Raw genomic sequence first — 20451 nt, forward strand, 5'->3', positions numbered from 1 at the left:
GTACAACTGATGTGCACAAATAAAAAATGTGAGATAAAAGAAAGAAAAAATAACCAAAGTAAAAAAGGTCTGTAAGTGGTGCTCAAGTGGTACAATGCTGCCTAATAAGTGGGAGGCTCTGTTTTAATTTTTATTACCACAAATCAATAATGATAATAGTAACAACAACTAACAAAGTCTGCTTTGCAACACAGAAAGAAGGGGTGAAATTTTCAAAGAAAATTTTGAAAATACTGTTTTGTCCTTTGGTTCATAAGTTGTTCTGTAATAATCTTGAGACACTGCTGTACTTTATAAAAATTATATGGTAATTTTTAACTGGCGCGTTAGCTTTGAAATCAGGATTATCAGAGCATTTTTAATATTGAAATGTTAAACATTAAGTTACATTTTACTGAGATTGAAATCACAGATCTTAATTTACATACATATATATTTCTTAAGAATAGATGTCAGGGCTGGGAACATGACATAGTGTTTGCCTTGCATGCATGAGGCCCTGGGTTCGATTCCTCAGCACCACAGAAGCAGAAAAAATCCGGAGGTGGCACTGTGGGTCAAGTGGTCGAGTGCTAGCCTTGAGCTGAAGAGCTGAGGAACAGTGCCCAGGCCCAGAGTTCAGGACCCACAACCAACCAAAAAAAAAAAAAAGAATAGATATCTAAGTGATTACTAAAATAGCCTTCAGTACTTCGTTACATTTTTAAATTCTTTGTAAAGAAAAGTCTGATCAAGAAATGAAAATTTGTTCATTTAAAACTGATTTCTATTGAAGATATCTCCCTTGTTGTTAGATCAGTCATCTCTCCAGTTTCTTGTGATTGGTAGTGGTGTTTGTCAATATAAAGAAACATTAGAATCTTTGAAGGTAAATCTAGGAAAGTTTACATTTAAATAGATCAGTTTACCAGGAATCAGTAGGTTTATTGGATCAAAAATTTAGAGCCTTAACCATTTGTAAAACTGGATAATCATTTTCCCTTATTTAAAAAAATGAACTTCCTGGGTAGCAATAATCTTATGTGTAAAAACATATTGTGTTCAGTCTGGCAGTGGTAGCTCATGCCTAAAATCCTAGCTACTCAGGAGGCCGAGATCTGAGGATTGAGGTTTGAAGCCAGCCCAGGCAGGAAAGTCTGAGACTCTTATCTCCAATTAATCACAGAAAATGCTGGACATGGCACTGTCACTAAAGTGACCGAGCCCTAGCCTTGAGCACAAAGAAGCTCAGGGTCAATGCCCAGGGCCTAGACACTGTCCCTGAGCGTAAGCCCAACAACCGACAAAAAAGAAAACAAAATGAAAAAAACACAAAACATTCTGTTCAGTTCTTTTTGCCCCCGTGACGTGTACATTTTTCCAAAGAAATTTCTTTGCTAACATCTTAGAAAACACTGGAGAAGAAGATACTTGCATGTGATTAATCTACTGTGTTTATTGAACACCCCAAAGTTAGTTGTGAACACATCAGTAGTAGGGGCTCATAGAGATACAGCTTTGTTGCCCAGTTGAGAAACTTAGTGAGAGGCAGTTAGACTTTATCAATCTAACAATTACTGAAGCTAGAGATGGCTTGCATTTCCCAAGGAAGTCTCAAGCAGGACCTTGTTTCATTTATTCATTTAGTGCATTTTAATCAAGGACCTACCATGGCTGCCAAGAAGATGAGCTAAGATGAAATGTAGGGAAAGAGCATAATGGTTAGGTAAAGGGAAAGAAGCCATGAAGCAATGAAGGTAGTGGCGAAGAAGACAAAAGGGAGCCTTCAGAAGGAGAAATGAAAGGTTCTCCGTAGCAGTAAGTGCTATTAGGGCTTCAAGTTGAGTGAATAAGGCCTTCCAGGAACTACTGAGTTCCTAGCACTGTGTTAAATTCTGGTTGAGCAAGGCTGACTTAATCCAGACTAGCTAATATTTACAAACCAGCAGAGATGACAGCTAAACTGATACTATAAAACCCAATTTATGAGGTTTTAGGAGAGTGTAATTAGCATTTGTGGGGGTTAGGATAAGTTTCTGGGAAGAAGTAATAAGCTAAGATGCAGGCTTGAGAGACCCAAATAAGAAAAATTTAAGATTTAATCATTATGAAGGCTGGAGAGCAAGGAATTGGCTCAACACACTGGTGTTGAACATGTAACTTTTTTTTTTTTTAACTTAAAAGACCACTGATGCAGGGGTTTTCACTGTATTTGATGTTGGTATAATTTGGGGATGGGAAGGGAAAAAACGAATTGTTTAAACAGGGATACAGGTAGACCCATTGCAACAATGAGATGTACAAGATGCTATGTCGAAAACCAAACTTTCCAACTGTGGGGAGGGGGTGGGGAGTGTAGTCGTGGAGATGGGAGAGCAGGGATGGTAAGAGAAAAATAAAGGAGGAGGCAACAATGCTTGATAAGAAATGTACTCATTACCTTGCTCATGTGATTGTAACCCCTCTGTACCGTATTTTCACAATAAAAAAATTAATAAATTTTAAAAAAAGACCACTGATAGGTGGTATGTCAGTTTTGGATATCAAAGAAACTTTCAGACAGCTTGTATACATTGATGAATTATTACAACGGAAATTTCTCAATTCTTAGTTAATTTGCAAAAAAAATTTTTGGAATTGTAGGGGAAAATACACTTTGAAGTTTGATGGCAAGAAGGAAAAAAAATTCACTATCTGTATCTGTGGTAATTTATTTAAAAGATAAATTGCTAGGGATCTGATTGGCAATTGAAAGACTGCACTTTTATAAACTTGCTTATAATGCTCATGGCCTTGGTAAATAATCACCAATTGTACTTTAATGTACAAACTACTCTTTTTTCTAAAAGAAAATATAACAATGTTCATGAGTTTTCTTAACATCCTAAATTAAATTCATATGTTAGCTTGAGAACACACACACTCACACACACACACACACACACACACACACACACACACACAAAGTTATTTTTCGTGAATATTTACTTACTGCTGTTGATCATGGCAGCCTGCCTGGGAGAAAAGTTTTCAGAAAGGGCAGTGGTATCATGAATTTCCTCTTAAAATTGAGAAGAGAGAAAATACTCAGTTATTATGCAGACAGGAGAAAATTATGCCTTGCATTCATAAGAACAAGTCAACAAGAAACACTACCTTTCTTTCTTAGAAAACCAAGCACACACCTCCTGTTACTTTTCCTGCTCCGTTTCTTACTAAAAGAACTAGCATATGAACTTGGGAAAGGGGGTTCCCCTCCTCCCCACCTCTTTTCATGGCTCTGGGAACCACCTGAGAGCCAGCAGGAGATGTAAGCTATCTTTGTTGTTAGGGTGGCAGTGAAGGGTGGTGTGGGAGTGGAATGTTTTCTTAGTCTGAATAAATTTAGCAACCATGCAGTGCCAACCTGTTTACAATTCCAACCCCTTCCACCAAAGGCTTTCCTTCCTTGGCATAGACTGAGGTACGAAGTGCCTATCTAGGTAAATCTTAAATGGACATCTCAGTTGTCTCTTACTATAATAGAAAAAAAAAAAAACCTCCAACAGTGTATCTGACCAATGAAGAGCCTTTAACTGGCTGATCTTGAAAATCTTCCTACTCTTTAGGATTCTGTTATTTTGTGTGGTTTATTTTTAAATGTTTACCATGCAGACATTGGTTACTCCTTATGTCCAGGAAAAGGCAGTGAGGACACCAACATTTCCTTTTTTAGAAGAGTAGACCTGATGGAAAAACAGCTGCAGAGACTTGTGGATCATATCCAGTTCCTGCTGGAGGTAGCACAGGCAGAGTAGCCTCAGGTAGAACACAGTAGTAGATGCAGTACAGCCTCTGGGGTCTTTGGACAGTTAGCTACTAAAAGCATATCTCAGAAACCCATTTTTGTAGTCAAAGTTATAGTCTTATGTCCTATAACTATTTCTCATATGTAAGCATCACAAAAATTACTGCAAAAACATATATGGTGTTGAGATAATTGACCGCATTTTCAAAGCACTTTTGACTGTACATGCACATTTAAGAAAGAAAACCAATTAATGTGGCCCACTTTTTATTATCACCATGTGCTATAAACTCAGTCATGCTGTGATAAATATTCTACACCACTAATGAATGCCGTTTGGTCCATGCACCATACCCTCAAGTCTTTCATGCCTCTCTCCAGACTTCCTATCCTTTTTTCATATTTCAGCCACAAACCAAAAAATGCACACAAATCTTCAGATTCCTGAAGCATTTTCAAAACATCTTTGGGAATGGTAGATGCTGGAGTGATTTAATGTATGGTACTAAGTGGTTTCAAAATGCCAAGAAGTCAGTTTCTCCAAGAGTGATCAGGGAAGTCCTCAGAGGGGCCCCGTGCTAGAGTTTGAAAGATGGGTTTGGGGGACTTGGTAGAAAGGAGTATCGATAGGCTTGCAAGCTAAAGGTAAGATGTTCAAGTCTTAAAGGGAAAGGAAATACAAAACAAATCAGAGAAACTATGACTAGGTACAAATACCTAGCTTTATGTGAGGTAGGACTAGAAAATAAGACTACAAAAAGAAATTGGAAGAAATTAGGGAGGATGATGAAGGGGTGACATTGATCAAGAAGCATTGTATTCACAAACTGACATGTCCGTTTGAAACTCCTTCGTACAACTACTTTAAAAAAAAGTTGGAACCACAATTATAAGATTGTTTTTCAATGCCATTCTAAGCAATGTGTCGCTAAATCTAAGGGTATTTGAGTCAGGTAATAACCCAGCGAAAGCTAGACTTTAGGACATGATTCTGGCATTGTTGTGCATCGCAAAGCTAACTGGAGGTTAGCTCAGCCAGTAAAGACTGTCAGTCGTTAGGAAACAAATGCCTGAACTACGGTAAGAAAGACATCAGTTTAAGAGCTATGAAGGAAGTTCATATCTCAAATGCAATGTCTATGCGACTAAAATTGCATCTCCCCTCAAATTTGCTTTCATATTACCATCCATTCAACCATTCCTTCAAGAGATCTGTGTCAAGTGTCTACCACAAGCCAATGGCTGTATAAAGTCTGACAACTTAATCAGTGTTCAGCTCTGCCAGGTGTTCTTGCTTGGCACCTTAGCCCACATTCTCATCTTCAGCTATTGCTGCTGAATTTATATCCCAAATCAGCAACTCCTCCTACCTATCTGCACAGAGTTGTCTGGGTGAAATCTGAAAGCCAGGCTACGTCCCAGATTAATTAAATCATAGGCTTTTATGAAGCTTCTTGAATGATTCCAATTGGTACATGAGATTGGAAACCACTGTTAAGTCTTTGTATAAATGTGGCCCTCTTTCCATCTCTACTACCACAACACTAGTAATTTCTCACTTGGATTACTGCATCAGCTTCTAATCTTATCCCCTTCCCATTTATCCTCTCCATGGCAACCTGGTGACCTCCCAGAAAAGTAAATCGAACCATGTCATTAGAGTATTTCCAAGTCTTCAAGCTCAACCTTCTACTTGTGCCTATGCAGTGTTCATTAGCATAGTACATACAGGTCTTTTGATGGAAACTGCATGGCGATTTTCAGGTGTGTGTGTGTGTGTGTGTGTGTGTGTGTGTGTGTGTGTGTGTGTGTGTGTGTGTGTGTGTGTGTGTGTGTGTGTGTAAGCAATGCTAACTTGTGCACCTTTTCAAAGCATATTTTTCTTAACCACTTCTTGATTTTTCAATTACATTTCTATCTTTAAGTAATTGTACAAAGAAGTTACCATTCAACATGTGCCCTTATAAGCACCATGCATCTTGAGCAATGTCATGCCTTTCATCATTCCCCCCCATCCATTCTAACCCACTCCCCTCCAACTTTCCATTACACTGAATATGCATTGAATATTGACTTCATTCTCTACCTCCTCCCTCTCTACCTCCTCCCTCACCACTTCTTTGTTCTCATCTTCTTGCCCCCATTCCTATATCTCTACTTCTGCTCAACCCCTTATGGAATATAATGCTACCTTTGATTTAATATTGTTTTTATAATCCCTCTTCTTTCACAAATCTTTACTTCGTTACTTTCATTTTACTCTAAACCGATACAGGTATCCCTTATAAACCATACTATCTTTTATGCCTTTTCCTAGTTCTCTCTTTCTGGAATGCTTCACTTTTTATCGTTCTAATAGTGTCTTAGTGTCTCTACACTAAACCTCTGACTCCTTGTTCTCCTTGTTCTCAGAACAAGAAACTCATTCTTGAGGTTCCAGTATATTTTTTTTTAATCACTAATCTTGCTATGTTGTACTACAATTAGATGTTTTAATTATTATATATTTATGTAGTCTGTTTACTACATGTAATTTTTAAAATAGTTTTGATTTTACTTTCTGAACTTTTGAATGTGAAATGATTCAGAAGCTAGCATGATAAAATAGCCGTACCGGGGACTGGGGCCTGGCTCAAGTGGTAGAGTGCTTTCCTACAAAGAGCAAAAGACCCTGAGTTCAAATCTTAATGCTACAAAAAAATCAATATTATTCAAGATATTATAATTAGCCTGAGCAGGAAAGTCCATGAGGCTTTTGTCTCCAATAAATTACTGAGAAAAGGTGGACATGGCACAGTGTCTCAAATGGTAGAGGGCTAGGCTTGAGCACAGAGAGGCTCAGGGACAGAACCAGGCTCTGAGTTTAAGTCTCAGGACTAGCAAAAAAAATTATAATTAATACATAAAAATCATTCACACTTATGGAGATCCATGTGATGTTTTGATTCATGTATAGATTGTGTCATATTCAAATCAAGGTAAAAGATTTATCACTTATAATAAAAACAGCATTTTGAACTGTACAGGATAACTTTTGCTATCTATACATAGTCACCCTACTGTAAATAGCATACAACTTCTTTCTCCTAACTCTAACTTGGTACCCTTCATCAACCTTTCCTCAGCTCTCTCCCTCTTTTTCTCTTAACAGCCACTGGTAACCACCATTTTACTCTTAACTTCTATGAGATCAATTTTTTTTTTTTTGTCAATTGTGGGGCTTGAACTCTGGACCTGGATATTGTCCCTGAGCTCCTAAGCTCAAAGCAAGAGCTCTAAGTGAGAGCTCTACCACTTGAGCCACAGCATCACTTCCGGTTTTCTGGTGGTTTATTGGAGATGATTCTCATGGACTTTCCTGCACAGGCTGACTTTGAACCGTTTTCCTCTGATCTCAGCCTCCTGAGTACCTAAGATTACAGGCATGAACCACTGGCGCCCAGCTGGAAACGATTTTTAAGGATAATGTTGTTCAATAACAAGAGTAGAATTTAAAAAGAAAAGAACACTAATTGAATTTGAGGAGGGTGCTCCCTGTCCAAGTGGAAATATTCTGCCATGTTTAAAAAATATAAATTCATGCCAGAGAAATGAACAGAAAGTTAGGCAAAGCTACGGAGGACTGGTGTATAAGAGGAATAGAGCAAAAGACAGAAGATAACACCTACATAAGAAGCAAGAAGAGATAAACAGACGTCACTTAAGACAGATTTATAGAAAAAGAACAAATAAAGTGTCTTAAAAGCCAGGGAGGGAATGTTGGGAGGAAAGGGGCTGGTTATGGGGGTGGCTATGGGGCTAGGTCACAATTAGGTTCAGACCACAAGTGGTCCTGTAATTCCTCTGATTGGACTCCTGCTTGGTGAAGGAGTTTAATCCTCCAGGAATTAGACACATCTGTGGAGGTTTCGCCCCCACCCTTCATCAAAATGACTGAACCAAGACTCAAAGCCTTTAGAAAAAAATCTCATAAAATCTAACAATTATATCCTCAGAAAAATGCACACAGGTGCACATACATGTACAATTTTTCAGGTTACCACCTGTCTCTGAACTGCCCCCCCAATCAAGCTTCTCCATGGACCTTAGCTTCTGTAGTTTCATTGTCAGATATAGGAGCTTGTTTGGGTGTGAGGATGGGTGATACATTTGAGGATTTTTCTCTATAGGTCTAGACCTGTAGAGGCCATAAAAGACATCTTTTATCGGGCTTCACGCTTCCAAGGTATAATAGGCTAGGGAGTGGTTTTCCTTGGTGCTTCCAAGTTTGCTCAGCTTGCCAGTTGAACATTTCTGGATTTAGTCTACAGGCTAACCAAGGCTTGATCCCATGCCTGCCAGACATGGGGCTTGTCCAAGCCTTGGCTTCTGCAAAAGTCTCCTTCAGAGTTTTAACCAGAAAATAACCTCTCTCATCTACCTGCCTGGTTTTTCACTTTGACTTGACTTCCACTACTTTTAAATAATTCACCTTCATTTACTTCTTTACTTCTGTGTGTGCATGTCCATGAGCGCTTGTGTGTGTGTGTGTGTGTGTATGTATGTATGTATGTATGTATGTATGTATGTATGCATGCTCCTGTATTAAGACTTGAACTCAGAACCTAGACTCTGTCCCTGAGCTTTGTGCTCAAGGCTGTCACTCTACCACTTGAGCCACAGCTCCACTTCTGGCCTTTTGGTGGTTAATAAGAATCTTGTGTGCTTTTTATTTTGTCCCACTAGCTTCAAACCTCAGTCCTCAGATCTCAACCTACTGAGTAACTCTGTTTCCAGTTTAGGAAAGCAATGAAAACATTCTGCATTGTGGATATAGAAATATGGTTGTTTAAAATTTCAAGGGAGAAGGAAGCAGTTTCTAGTCAGTATAAGTCCAAGCAAAGAGCAATGCTGAGGGAAATGCAAAACACTGAATTATTTTTAAATTGCTACACTTGACTTTGGTTTATTTTATGAAATCATTTTCGTACCTCTTCTCATTTTGGGTTAGCATAAAAAGTGATTTGCAAATAGCATACAGAGTGGAAATAAACATGATGGGAAATTGACTTGGAGTGCAAAATGTGTTTTGTTGGTCCTTGCATGTTATTAGTAATTGAGACTTGCTATCTCTTTAAGATAGAATTTCATAGTTGGATAAATAATGCATTTTTAAAGAGGAATATGACCTCTGATTGATAAAAGTGACAACTATGAAAGAATATTAGTTTAGAAATGATTGTTGTGGCCAATTGTATATTTGATTTTAAGGAGTTGGTGAGTATGGTTTAAAAATTTTAGGGTGAAGGGATTGCCTTAGTTCTGGATCAAAAGTGATTTTTACTGTATATAACTAGGTATGTGCCAGTGGTTCATGCCTGCTACTTGAGAAGAAGAGGTCAGGAACGTCATGGTTCCAGGACAGCCTAGGCAAAAACTAAACAACAACCAAGAAAACAAAACAAAAAAAAACCCATGACTCCATCACAAAGAAAGAGCTGGGTGGGGTGGTATGCCTAGGTCATTGCAAATATGATGGGAAGTATAAATAGAAAGGTAGTAGTCTTAGCTAGCTTAGGCAAAAATCCAGACCCTATCTCAAAAGATAATCAGAGGAGCAGGGAGGATGAATATGGCCAAAATGCTTCATGTATATATGTGAATATGAAATGAGAATGGTTTGGGAATGAGGAAGGAGGTATGTAGGAAACAGATGGACATATCAAAACAAAACTCCACTACAGAACTCAGTTGAAGCTAATAAAATATGTGAAAAGATACCTAGAATAAAAAGCTAGAAGTGTGGTTCAAGTGGTAGAGCACACGTCTAGCAAGTGAGAAACCCTGAATTCTACCTGTCCTTAGCCTTGCCTCAACAAGCCCCAGGACCACTGCCTTGGTTGCCTCTACTAAAGCCTCCACCTTCATCTCCATGGGCCTCCCATGTCTGGGCCTCTGGGGCCTCCGGTCCTCCCCATTTGGTGTTTTCTAGGAGAATTAACAAGAGTTGAAAATGCTATGTTGATATAAAAAGCTTAAAAATGCTGCCTTAAACTGGGTGCCAATGGCTCACACCCATAATCCTAGCTACTCCGGAGGCTGAAATCTGAGAGTCAAGATTCAAAGTCAGCCTGGGCAGAAAAGTCCTTGAGACTGCATCTGCAATCAACCACCAAAAAGCTAAGCTGGAGGTGTTGCTCAAGTGATAGAGCCTCAGTCATGAGCAAGCAAGCTGAGCTAGAATGCAAAGCCCTGAGTTCAAGTTCTAGTTCTAGTACCAGCATACTGCCTTAGCTTCATACAAATATATGTTGGGGGGTGTATTTTTATAAAAGACACTTTGTTGTACTTCTTTTTAACATGATTTGTGATTTGGTAGGGAGTTGTTTAAATATAAATACCTGAAATTTATTTAAGAGCTTTATTCCACTTTATTTTCAGATCTTAAACAGAACTAAAGTTACACTGAAGAACCAAGCAAGTTAGGTTATGGATGTATGTGCATGGCTACATTTATATTCAATGTGATGCTTTAGATTAGCAGAACTAGTGCTTGGAATACTTCCAACAGAATATTATCCAAAGGAAAAAATATTGTTGCAGATTAAATACATGAAAAGGTACTACTATTGCATGCTATCATTGGGGAGGGGGTGGAAAACAGTCTGTTAGTTATATTAGCATCTTCTATTTTTAAAATATAGTCCTAAGGATCTAGTTCAGCAATAGCTTGCTTAGAATGCATGAGGTCATAGGCTTGATTATCAGTGCTGCACACACACACACACACACACACTCTATCTCTCACACACATGCACAAATGCATGACGGTATGTGTGCATTCAGGCAACACCAGTTATTCTAATTTATCTCTATTTAAAAATTTGGATCAATGAAACAATATGAGAGAACTCATAGGCTGTTAAAATTGAACTGAGATGAAATTTAAAATGGTTCAAACTGAGACTGGCTATGCCAGAGGTTTCCTATGGGTGGTCCATAGACTGCATTTAGTTCTGGGTTATGTATACATAGCCTGACACGCTCTTAACTCTTTTGGCTTAGTTGGCAGTGTTTCCAATAGTAAGTTTTTACATATATGCCTGAGTTTCCATTCTCTCTTCTCTTTGACAGTAGTACTGGTTGGACCTGTCAGGCAGGTGCTCCGCCACTCCAGCCATGCCTCCAGCCCCTCCATTCTCTCTTAATCAGATCTAAGGGCACCAAGCTTACATTCTGACATAGCAGCACTTGGCACAGCCTGGAGTGAATACTTGCATTACAGGGTATGCCCTTTCTAGTTTGCCATATATCCTTTATCATTGGTATGGGTGCATCCTCTTCCCTTTCCCTTTTCCTCTCCTTCTCCCTTTCCCTCTCCCTCTCCCCTCCTTTCCCTCTTCTTCTCTCCTCTTTTTATTTCTTTTCTTTGGCAAGGTCTTACCGTTAAACTGGCCTTGGAATCATAAGCCTCTTGACTCAGTCTCTAGCAAGTACAGGTTTTACAGTGGTTAACCACCATACCTGGCTAGATTTCTTTTTAAACATTTTTTTAAGTCAGTTGTGGGGCTTGAACTTGAGGTTTGGGTGCTGGTCCCTGAGCTCTTTTGCTCAAGGCTAGTGCTCTACCACTTTGACCCACAGCTCCACTTCTGGATTTTGAGTGATTAATTGGAGATAAAAGTCTCACTGGGACTTTTTTGCCTGGGCTGGCTTCAAACCACAGTCCTCAGATCTCAGCCTCCTGAGTAGCTAGGATTATGGTGTGAACCACTAAAGCCAGACCCAGCTAGATTTTTTTTTTGAGATAGAATTTTTTTGAGATACAGCATAAAAACCATTTCAAAATGAATATTATAGTGGCAATCAGTATATTTATAATGTTCTGCCACCACCACTGTTGTCAACAGTACTACAGTACATATAATGGGTATACAAGTGTATTTCTTATATATTGAATATTATTTTGTATTATTATATTATTTATTTTATATTTATATTTTATATCTGGCCCTGTTGACAGGCTCTAGAAAAGAAGGCTTTCTCATTCCCAACTACTACAATTTCCCCCCTAACTTCATAGGAAAAAAAAAGCTATAGCCACACACCGATGGCTTTTGCCTGTACTCCTAACTACTCAGGAGACTGACATCCTGAGGATCAGGGTTGGAAGCCATCCAGGCAGGAAAGTCCATGAGACCCTTCTCACTGCTTAACTACCAGAAAACCAGATGTGGCTTTGTGGCTCAAAGTGGTAGCACACTAGCCTTGAGTGAAAAAGCTCAGGGACAGTGCCTAGACCCTGAGTTCAAGTCCCATGACTAACAAAAAAAAAAGTTACTAGGGCTGGGAAGGTAGTTCAGAGGTAGAGTGCTTGCCTTGCATGCATGAGGCCCTGGGTTTGATTCCTCAGCACCACATAAGCAGAAAAAGCCAGAAGTAGCACTGTGGCTCAAGTGGTAGAGTGCTAGCCTTGAGCTGAAGAGCTGAGGGACAGCATCCAGGCCCAGAGTTCAGGCCCTACAACTGACAAAAAAAAAAAAAAAGTTACAAAAACTGTAGCTAAAAAAGAAAAATTCCTTAGCTTCATGGTTTAGCTTATGAAAACTCAGATACTGGTAGAACTGAAAGCATGTAGAGCTGAGGACAAGTTCAAGGTAGATAGGAAATATCTCTGGTTCTTTGAGTTAAGCAGTATGACCTCATTATTTTGTTTTGGTTTCTAATCCCAAGAACCCTAGATATGCTCAAGATCAACTATAAACACCAAAACGCATTCCAAAATTCCAAGAAATGATTTTTGGATGATCTGGGTATGGATCGCCTCTAGTTTGTGTAATCCAGAGCTGGTGATGGTGTATATAAATGGTCTTTTCAGGGAAGGCTCACGTTTAACTCCTTGTAGGAGTATAGAGCTCTCCCAGTTTTGACAAGACTTTATTTATTTATTTTTTTCAGAATGCCTGGTTCATTCCTCTGAATTTTAGAATGTTATTTGGAAGAAGAGGAAGGTGAAGTCGTGTCTCAGGGGGAAAAAAAGTACACCATCACAAGTCACAACTTGAGCAAGACTAGATATCATAAAATATGAAATGGTGACTATTGAAATAACAAGTTTGCAATCTTAAAGTAGACTTCCATCAAAAATAAAGCAGTCAATCTTTTTTTTTCTGGCCCTCACTTCATTCTTTTTTCTTTTTTTACTTTCAGCTTTTATAATACACGTGTCAGCCTAGCTATTAAATTCACATTTGTATCCTGACCATGAGGACTGTTTTGGCTTCCAAGTTGGTCAAGTTGAACTGCTTTGAAGCTAGTAATCTGCTGAATTAGCTGACTTCTTTCATGGTCTTCCTGAACAAACAGATCCCCTTTAAAAAAAAAATCCCTGCTTTTGTTATTTCAGGTGGCTTAAGCCTGTTATTCTTACATAAAGATGTAAAGGGTGTTCCAAGACAAGTTCAAAGAAAAATTTAGAAATAAAAATGTTAAACAGATTAAAAGGTCCTTGAATATAATGATCATGTCACAGGGTGAAAGATGAAGATAAAATCGGTTATCACTTTACAGTAGTCAAATGTAAATATGTATTATGTATTATATAGCATATATTATACATATAAATATAAAATAAAAAAGTCCCAAGATAGTCCTAAGTTTTAGAAAGGAATTATATTGGGACAAACTTGGAACAATATATATTTATTTATTAAATACTCAAGGCCTAGGACTCTAGCCTGGGACTTCCATTCAAGGCTAGCACTCTACCAATTGAGCCACATTTCCATTTCAGCTTTTTGGTGGTTAATTGGACCTAGAGTCTCCGGAACTTTCCTGCCTAGAGAACATTATTTTGAGTGTTTACTGTGATGGCCCTGAGAGGTAGGCTTTGTTATTGGTGTCATTGTACAGATGAAGGAACTGAGGATCAGAGATAAAAATTCTATGCCATGGACTCATATATGTTGAAGGAAGAACTAAGTCTATCAGCTTGCATAGGCAATATAGTTATCAGAACTTGAACTACACAGGCATGCAAAAATGGATTCAAATCCTTCCAAGAATTTGTTGTTTTCTTGGATGAAGCCATTCTGACTAGGGTGGGATGAGTTCTCAATGTTTTAATTTACATTTCCTTTATGGATAAGGATGTTGAATACCTCTTTGTCTGTCTACTAGCTATCAAATGATGGTTCTGAGGACCAATCTAAATATTAGCAAATAATAGTATCAGGCCTTATTGGATGCACTCAATGGTAACTCAACTGTGCAGGTAGTCTTGTTACCTCTGTTATATTTTTCTGGCAACACAGGGATTTGAACTCTGGTTTTTACTCTTACCAGGCAGATGCTAAAGCACCAAACTATGCTGCTACTCCTTTTTTTTCTGCTGGTGATTTTTGAGGTAGGGTCTTGCTTTTATAACTGGACATGTTCTACCAATATTAGGCTTCCAGATAGTGTGGATAACAGGTGTGCATGCTGCTGTGTCCATCTCTTCATTAGAAGGAGGATCTCTTTGAACTTTTCTGCCTAGGCTGGGCTTGAACTGCTGTCCCAACATTCCCATACTCCTAAGGAGCTAGGATCTGCTGGTCTCTGATTTAATCTCTCTTTTCTTTCAAAAGAACTTTAGTATAAAGAAGCCAACTTGCTAATAGAGCTCCCCTATGACCTAGCAATCCCACTTTTAGACATTTACCCAAATGATCACAAGACCATACTAAAGCTACCAGCACAACTATGTTCATTGCAGCATTATTCACCAGAGATAAGATATGGAACCAGCCAGATGCCCCTCAGTAGATGAATGGATCAAGAAAATGTGGTCTATCTATCTATCTATCTATCTATCTATCTATCTATCTATCTATCTATCTATCTATCTATCTATCTGTCTGTCTGTCTGTCTGTCTGTCTGTCTGTCTGTCTGTCTGTCTGTCTGTTTGTCTGTCTGTCTGTATGTCTTTCTATCTGTCTATATGCAATGGAGTTCTATGTCTCCATTAGAAAGAATGACACCACCACATTTGTTAGGAAATGGAAAGACTTGGAAAAAATTATGTTAAGTGAAGTAAGCCAGACCCAAAGAAACATAGGTCCTATGGTTTCCCTCATCTGCAATAACTAGTATATGTCTAGGACAAGCAGATGAGGTCAAAAGCTATGTACATATGACCACATAACTTGATGCTAAGTGAAATGAACCCCAAGATAGGGACACAAGAGATTTTATCTTTCTTGTTCTTTTTAATGTACTTATGATGTACTATGTGATTTTTGTTTTTTTTTTTTGTTTTTTTTGTATGTTCTTCCCCCATGGTACAACCCCTGTTGTCACTGTATTTGATTCTGGTATCCTGTATTTTGTATATACATTTTTCTAATTTGGGGAGGGGAAGGGAAGTAACAGAATGCTGAAATAAGGATTCAGGATGACCCAACAATGAGACCTATAAGACATTATGTTGAAAATGAACTTTACAACTTTGGGGGGCGGAGCTAAGGGAGGAAGGAGTTGGGGAGGTAGGGAGGAAAGGGATGGAGGGGGTAACAATGCTCAATAGGAAATGGACTCATTACCTTGCTCACATAACTGTAAACCCTCTGTACAGTATCTTTACAGTAAAAATATTTCTTTTAAAAAAGCTGGGTTTTGAAAAGCTAAGTGTGTCATTTGCTGAATGAACAGGCAATTGATTAGAGTAATTGCAATAGTGGTAGCTACAGAAAGGGAAGTGCTTACAATATATCAGAATAACATCAATTTCTTAACATTTCCTTTCATTTTTGTGGTACCTTTACTAATAAATATTGGAGAAGGCAAAGAATGAAACAAACCAAGTTCAGAAGTTTATTTGGTGCTAACTAAACTAACACATCTGAGTTAAAACAGCAAAGCAAATTAATTTGTAGCAAATTAAATTTCAATGATACATTTAAATAACCAGCATCACTTTTTAATCTATCAGGAAGTCAAATGGACTTACGTCAACAAAATATGGCGAACAATGGAAAATCATATCTAGAAATGCAGCCACATTTTTGTTGTATAATCAGGTTTTTTGTCATTGCAATGAATTTAGTCATAAGTCTCCTAAAATTAGGCTTCTGGACTGCCTTTCTTCTGTACATTTTGCTTTTTGACTATGAAAAGTTTCTCTGTGAGTTTGCTTTTAAAATAAAACTGGAAACTAGGCTCCAGAGGCTCACATCTATAATCTTATCTACTCAGGGGGCTAGGATCTGAGAATCACTGTTTTAAGCCAGTCCAGGCAGACAAATCAGTGAGACTCAAATCTCAAATAGCTGGAACTGGAGGTGTGGTTCAAGTGGTAGTGTGATAGCTCTGAGTGAAAAAAGATAAGGGGCCCTGAATTCAAGCCCCAACATTAGCATTAAAAAAAACAAAAACCCATCAAGAACAAGAACAAAAACAACAACAAACTCTTGCTCTCCAAGACCTGTTTTTCTTCTTTCCTTTTTTATATTCCTTTTTTATATACTGAAGGTTCCAACACATACCTGCAGGGCTATTCAAATTAAGCTTTTAAAATTCCATAATTTAGTTCAAAAAGGCCAAGGAATGTTTGGAACCAGGATTGTTGGAGCCAAGAAAGCTTATCACCTTCTAGAAATGAATTGTAGGCCTTAATGAAGAAACCAGAACCAATTGTAAGGCATAATTACTGCACACACATATACTATGTAGGAAGCTCTGATCATTTAATTTCACATAGGAAAAAAACTCTAGACAACATATCCATTGTTTCATTTCCCTCACATTCTCCTTCTGATTATATCCTGCTAAGACAGTGCCTTGCATATATATATATATATATATATATATATATATATATATATACAATTATATATATATCTAATATATATACATATTAATGTAAAATATATATATATTAATGTAAAATGCATGCAAACAACTAAGTTTAACTTACTAGAAATTTGGTTCTTAGAGGAAGTTCAGCTGGTTCCTCATCCAGATTTAACAAAGGAGGAACACATAGTTTTGTAGCAGCAATTTCAGTAGCTAGTGATCTCAGGTACATCATGACTGTCTTCCATTCCCCAGCATCATTTGTTACTTAGAGGTGCTAGTGAGCTCCTATATAGGAAAGAAGTCCCTATTTCTTTTTTAAAAAATAAGTCTTTTATTGTGAAAATACTGTACAGAGGGATTACAGTTACATGAGCAAGGTAATGAGTACATGAATTTCCTCAAAGTGTCTCAGGGCCTGGGCACTGTCCCCAAGCTTTTTCACTCAGGGCTAATGCTCTACCACTTTAAGCCACAGTGCTACCTCTCAAAGTGTCTTGTCTTGAAGGTGTCTATTCAACAGATCCTGCTACATCAGCACTTCTTAACCTTCATAAACTTTTTCGGGCTTTGTGATGCAATTGCATATCAATAGTAATTATTATTGTGATGGTTAAAATTAGTGTGTGTGTAGTCAACCTACTAAAGCTTTTGCATACGTTGATCACTCCATTCATTCATCCTTACTACAGTTGGAAACAACGTTTATTTGGTTAGCACTTTTTGTATGAAATTAGTTGAGACACTACTTCTGAATTCCTCAGTTTTTTAAAAAAAATCTTTCTTTAGGATTATTAACTGATTTATTGCCTAGAAATCTAATTTCATTTATTTAGCACATGAAATGTAGAGGAGAAATGGAAGACATCAAGGAAAACTGGAGCTTTAAAGAAACAGAAATGGTTTACAACTTAGAAAACTCACTTCAACAGCTGTTCTATTAGCCTAAAATACAATCACCAAAGCTCTAAACAAATGTAGAGTTGAGACAGCAATTAAACAGGATTTTTTTTTTTTATGTTGGAGCAAGGATGAGTAAAGAATTTAGAATGACGTTTTAGAAGAGGGAGGTGCATTGGTTGGGTCTAGGTTCACTTTTTCCATCACTCTTCTCAAGTGTAAAGATATCACCATCAAGGTATATTTCTCTAGCGGAAGCTTATGCTTGAATTGCTCCATGGGTCAGTTGGAACCTATGCTCTGGTCTTTATTGTTCATCTTTTATTCCAGGATTGATGCTGAAGCTCCACCCACCACGCCCACATTAAAGGACAGAAAATGGAGGGAAAATAAGACAGAGAGGGACTACTCCTGGCTGAATGATCTCCCTTTAAGTAGTTTTCCTGGAAATCCCTTAAAGCACTTCTATATTTATGGCCATTACTTAACCCATGACCTTATTTAAGTTTAAGGAAGGAGTAAGGTGCTCAAACATATAATCTTAGCTACTGAAGAGGCTGAGATCTGAGGATAGAGATATGAAACCAGCCTGGTCAAAATGTACACCGAGACTCTTATTTCCACTTAACAAGAAGGTGTGCCAGAAGTGTGGCACAAGTGGTAGAGCACCACTGCAAGTTAGAAAGACAACCAGAAGAGAAAACTTTTCTTTGTTTTTGGTTAGTCATGGCCCTTGAACTCAGGGCTTCGGTGCTTTCCCTAAAGTTTTTTGCCCAAGGGTAGCACTCTACCACTTTGAGCTACTGTTTGGGCTGGTTTCAAACCTTGATCCTCGGATCATAGCCTCCTGAGTAGGTAGGATTGGTTACAAGTATGAGCCACTGGTGCCCGGCAAGAGAACTTTTTCAAGGCTCCATTTACAAAATAAGCAGCACAAAGCCAGGCTAAAGGCATGTCTCAAGTAGTAGAATGCCAGCAAAGCAAGCAAAACAAGCAAGTATGAGGGTCAGAATTCTAACTCAGATCCTGGAAAACAAACACCTACCATAAAACATCGTCTAATACAAACAAGTTAAAAATTTTAAAGTTCTCGGGTCATTGATTTTAGGCACGGAACAATATAATTTACATTTTCTGTATATAAATTTAGACTGTGCCCTTGGAACACAGTTTATCATTACCTAGGAAAGTGAAACATGCATATACTTTGCAATTCATCAATGTCCCAAAGCAGTTTTTAATTTTTCTTGGAGTCAGGTCAAACAGATATGTAAACAAGCAATAAAAACTGGAATGAGATATGATAGAATTAAGCAGAACAGAATAGAAATAGAAAATATCAGAATACCTTGCTAACACAAGTTTGTGTCTTGCTTTGTTGAATTTTTGAGTTGCTGATAGTAAAGTTTTATGTTTTTCTATTGATCCTTGTGGGTTATGTTGTAAAAATGTATTTCTTATGGTTAGTCATGGTCATATTTTTTAAATGTATTGTTATTGTAGAGGTGACATACCGAGGGGTAATGGTTACGTAAGTCAGACAAAGAGCACATTTCCTTTTGAGCAATGACCCTTCCCTCACTCTCGCCCAGGTTTTCTCTCCTATCCACACCCAAAAGTTGTACAGTTCATTTTCAACAGTGCCTAGTGAATATCACTGCTGCATTTGTTCATCCTCTGTCCCACTATTTCTGTGCCTCTCCTTACCCTCCCGAAGACAGATAAAGAATGTTCAAAAAATTTTGAGAGCCATCTTAGAAAAATGCTTATAGCCACAAAAGCACAATTATGAAATATAGTATTCTTTCTAATAACCAGAAGCCAAAAACAGTTCAAATATCCAACAAGAATAACATGGTAAATAAATTGTGGGTTAGTCATGTAAGGGAATCTACAGAGATAAAAATGAAGGAACATTGCAGATTACTCATGAAATAATCAACAGAAGTGAAAATAAACTACTGCTATACACACCCAAATGAAACTTGGAAAGTATTATGACCAAGTGAACAAGTCCCTAAATATAATCAGCATAATATAATATTAAACAAAACTAAAGATATGCTGCTTAAATCTATATACACAGGTGTTACAACTCTAGAGAAAGGCAAAAGTTTACCATGCGTTGGGAAAGAAAGAGATAAAGTAGGAAATGTACAAATTGTGTTTGAAGGTCCCAAGAGTGCTCTATTAACTAGGGTAGGGGGCAAACATGTACTCATATTTTTATTATCACAGTTTAGACAGATATGTTTATATGATTTCTATTTACAGTTTCACAATTCAAAATAGTCTTAACAAAAACTGGGATATGATATACATGGCCAAACTATTACTTCCTAGTAAAATAAGCCCTTTGGAGAGGGGACATGGATTTCTCTGCCAAACAGCCATTATTTAAGCCAGTTCCAAGGCTTCTAACTTGATGATGCCTTTTCTTTGGATTAGCACCATTCCAATGTTGTTCTGTTGTCCAAGAATTGCCATCTCCAGTCATTCATCTATCACAAAATTTATAAACGGACCAAATCCCCACAATATTCTTTGGATGTGTCTACTACCATTTCATTTCAATAAGAGCTTCTTGTCCATAATTTTTTTAGCTTGGGAGAATGAGCTTTGCTCATGATCTCCACTTGGCTGACTCAGAACTATTTTTTCACAATTCAGAATAATCAAGCAACTAAGAAGCAAGAAGGAAATTAATTGGTTGAGTAGGATCTTTGCAGAGCGCACACGAATGGGCATTTCTTGCAAGACATCCCTGAAACCAGAACAAAGAGATGCAAGGATGGGAGAGATGAGGGTGTTTTGGCATGTATATGGGATGAGAAGACACCTGGAAGTAAGTAGGGGCATTCAAGGCTGATGAAAAACATGAATGGGGTCTGTTGACAATGAAGGGATAGGTTTGTATTGGCAGGATGAAGGCATGAAGAGAGTAGTGAAGGTATAAAGGAGTATTTCACAA

General features: G+C 37.9%; 1 pseudogene; it reads right to left on the minus strand.

Moving 5' to 3' along the window:
- Positions 1–19877: 19877 nt before the first annotated feature.
- LOC122117869 lies at positions 19878–20184 on the minus strand (annotated as a pseudogene).
- Positions 20185–20451: the final 267 nt, after the last annotated feature.

This window comes from Dipodomys spectabilis, unplaced genomic scaffold (genome assembly GCF_019054845.1).
Source record: "Dipodomys spectabilis isolate Male_0828 unplaced genomic scaffold, ASM1905484v1 ptg000145l, whole genome shotgun sequence".
Classification (NCBI taxonomy): Eukaryota; Metazoa; Chordata; class Mammalia; order Rodentia; family Heteromyidae; genus Dipodomys; species Dipodomys spectabilis.